This window comes from Lactuca sativa, chromosome 2, assembly GCF_002870075.4.
Source record: "Lactuca sativa cultivar Salinas chromosome 2, Lsat_Salinas_v11, whole genome shotgun sequence".
Taxonomy (NCBI): Eukaryota; Viridiplantae; Streptophyta; class Magnoliopsida; order Asterales; family Asteraceae; genus Lactuca; species Lactuca sativa.
In genome coordinates, this window is record NC_056624.2 from 24,302,319 (window position 1) to 24,306,268 (window position 3,950).

Here is a 3,950-nt window from a genome sequence, read left to right on the forward strand (position 1 = left end):
TAGACCCTAAAATACCATACTGTTATTTGGTATTATGAATTATTAGAACAGCATGCTAGAGATAGGCTAGGGATCTTCAGAAATTGTATGATAGAATTACCTGATTATATGATGCCTGCTAGCCTGGGGTTTCCTTATATGAGATTGACATCATTACTGTAGTTGCTTAGTTTATGCATCGCGATTGTACATAATTAAGATCTTATAGCCTAAGAATGTTTGGTTCAGCCTTTTGTTATGTTCTTATCTAGTTAGGGGCTTAAGGTAGAGTCAGATATTCGAAAGTCTATCGGGTCCAACATTATGTATGGCTAGCATAAACTAGTGCTGCAGAGGTTGGTGGAAGTTTCATGGATGGATTATGTGAGGGTCAGTTGGTCAGTTATGAGATATTATGTCACACCCCCAAACCAGAACGACGGAAACGTTCGGGGGCGGAGGACGTCATATTCAGTATCATAACAATTCATAGAAAGGAAAGTACACACCACCATATATATTAAAGTTTCCAAAATGTTTACATAATTGTATCCGTTACATGTTCAAAAGTTAAATACATAAACATCTTTCAAAAGAAGTAATTAACGTCAGCACGTTAATCTCCAAAAGTTGATTTCCAAATCTACTTAGCGGTTCCTTGAGAATACAAGTTATTTCAAAGAAAAAGTGTCAACATTTAAGTTGGTGAGTTCATGAGTAGTGTTTTGAGAAAATGTACGTCATTCGAAAGTTCGTGTATTTTCTCCAGAAAACGCAGTGTTTCAAATGTAAAGAGTTATGATTTGTTGTGTTGAAAATGAATGTATTAGATCCAAAAAAAAATCCCATATTTTCTTATAAAAGAATGAAATGCATATGAATGTTCGTGTTATAAGTTGTAAGTAGTTGCACCAGGAAAATCTCTTATTTTCCTATTAGTTGTTTGGTTTGTATACAGGAAAAACCCTTATTTTCCTAACATACTGGCAGTCTCCAAGACCGAAAATCGCAAGCAACCGACGTGCTTGTAAGTTGTGTCATAGTTTTACATAGTAAAGCTATACGAAGATCGCACTTGTTAGGTGAAGAATAGTTTTAATAGCTACTCGTTCATAAAAGCATAATACCATAATAATTGTATATCCGGTGAGTTTTATAACCATACTAAGCATAATATGCCTGTAGCGACGTTCTTCAGGCGTCGTAGCATTATGACAACTGTCACCCCAAAAGACGGACTGTAGCTAATAGTCAGGGCGCGGGATCATGACTTCCCATATAGATCTATACACATTTGACATGTTCTCCGAACGGGAGACTCTGGTTATAGATAGGACTTGTAGTGATACCTTTTAGCAAAAAAGCAGTATTTGAAGATGTGCAAGTCTCATGGATTCTCAACTAAGTCTGTATTAAAGTAATAGTTTTGTATGCAAAGTTTATCCTCTTCACAATGTTTGAACAAGCATAAATCATAAGTTCTTTGAATGCATAAAATGATTTAGTAAAGAATGTTACCCTTGATATGATGTATTTGTAAGCAAACGTATAAATAAAACATATTTCTATTTATAAAACATATTGTACCCCAAGAGGGTAAAGCTGTGTTGTGAGGTGTTTTGCATGATAATAACTTCCTAAGATAGTTAAAACAACAGTATGAAAAGTATAGTAAAGATCGATGTTTCACACGATTATAGTTGTGTTTTTACTTGTATTCCCCCCTAAAAGAGTATAAAAAGCATTTAAAACATATTTAAAGTGTGTTTGCAGGGGTATGAACTCACCCGGAAGTTTGAAGATAGCGAGATGGAAAACCGGGCAGAGTTTCGTCTCGGGAAACGGATTTTTCTCGGGATTCTCGGGAATCTCGGGAGTAAAATCGACCCTCGGGACTTGAGAAAAAAAGACCAGAGCTTCAGGTTTGAACGGGCACGGAAATCGAGGCAAGATCGTGAGAGAAAGAGAGAGAATGAGCAAAATTTCCGGAAAGCCTCGCATCCCTTTTATAGGGGTGCTGAACCGCCTCGGTACGTTGGGCGTACGAGGGTACGCAACGCGTACTGGGGCGTCATCGCTTACACACTTCGGATGCGACGGCGGGTCAGTGGGGCGGCGGGTCGGACGGGTCGGCGGGTCGGACGGGTGGATCGGAAGCTTCGCATAGGGCGACGTGGACGATCCGAGGCCTTTGATCTGAGTACATGGGGCGTACGAGGGTACGCAGGGCGTACTCCGGTCCTATCCGCTGACTCCCCTTCGGATAATACCGGGAGTTTTTATTTAAATTTATATTTACTTTAAATAAACTTCTAAAATTCATATATCCTTCATACGAACTCCGTTTTCGACGTTCTTTATATCTACATGAAGGTGAGACTACGATCTACAACTTTCGTTTAGATTCTATCGGCAAATTATGAAATTATTTTTATTATTTATTTATTAAAATGACGTGATTAAGGAATTTCTTTAAAAATTCATAACTTCTTTATCTGATGTCGGTTTTTGCCAGACTTTTTACCACTGAAATACCATTGTCGAGACCTTCGATTCTCGTTTAGGTCATTTCGGCCAAAAGTCGTTCGATCTCCGATTCCAGTTTTTACGTAACTTCGTATTGCCGGTTTTTGGTCGGAAAACTTAGAATGGTCATAACTTCTTCGTTATAACTCGGATTTTAGAGTTCTTTATATGCTTGGAAACCTTAAGACGATATCTATTACATAGCGTACTCCAAACAGAGCCTTTGAATACTTCATTTTTCGATGATATTCTAATTACTTTTTCAAGGAGGTTACAAGACTCGAATTTCAAGGACCTAAAATGACAGGTTGTTACATCATCCCCCCGTTAGAGGGAATTTCGTCCCGAAATTAGAGTTCATGCTACGACTACGGATAGAAGTTTTATTTGCTCCTCATGTTCCTAATTAAACTTGGTTCCTCGCTTGGCATTCCAGCGAACCTTTCACTATCGGAATACAACTTTGCTTCCTGCGTTTGACTTCACTGGCATGATAACTCTTCTTGGTCGAACGTATGTTGAATGTTTTTGTGGACTGTGAGAGTAGTACATCTTGTACAAATCGACAGAGAGGGCATGTGTTGAGCTTCTAAGTTTATTTGTATGGCAGTACGATCAGTCGTAGTCTTAGGCAGTCTCCGTCCTGAAGTTCATATTAGAAATTCATACATGGTTCCACGATCAAAACCTCGTGTATACGAGTTGTATATAATTAAGATTGAAAAGGTATTCGAATAACTGATTCTTCTTTAAGCTCACATCCCATTGAGGGAAAAAGAAGTTAAAGTGGAATCGTCAATTCTAAACCTGTAGAACCTTGATTATATATCACCCCTACGTATACATTCATCAGTAATAGATCAACCGTATGGATCTTTGGATTTGAACTTGACGTACTGTATGAGTGGCACTTCAGGGATTTCTTTGGAAAGGAAAAGAATTATGAGGTACTCCATTCATGAGTAATTGGTGTTCTGATATGACGGTTTCGCTGGAAAGGCGATTTCAAAGAAAGAGATGTACGTATGAAACTGTTTTTGTGAGAATCAAATTGAATCAAGTCGTATGATAAGGTCGGAATCATAAGGAAACTTAAAGACATTAGATTTGAACATAAGACGTTTACTGAAAAAACACAACCGTGCAACCATCAACAGAGTTACAGTACTTTAGACTACTACAAGACTATTGCTGCGAATAAGGTATACTACAACGGCAGGTATACGCAGCATGAGCATCCCTATACCGACGGGATCCCGCAAAAGACAAGGCTCTGGTTGCACTAGTTTTGGATGGTTTATAAGTCTGTTACAACGAAACGCCTAAATTACATTAATGTGGGTTCAGAGTAGGTTCTCCTACAACTGTGGTCCTGAGAATCCTACCGTTTATGCCAGTATTCATTGTGATAGGGCAATCCTTCTTGAGGTGCCCTTATCTCGTCG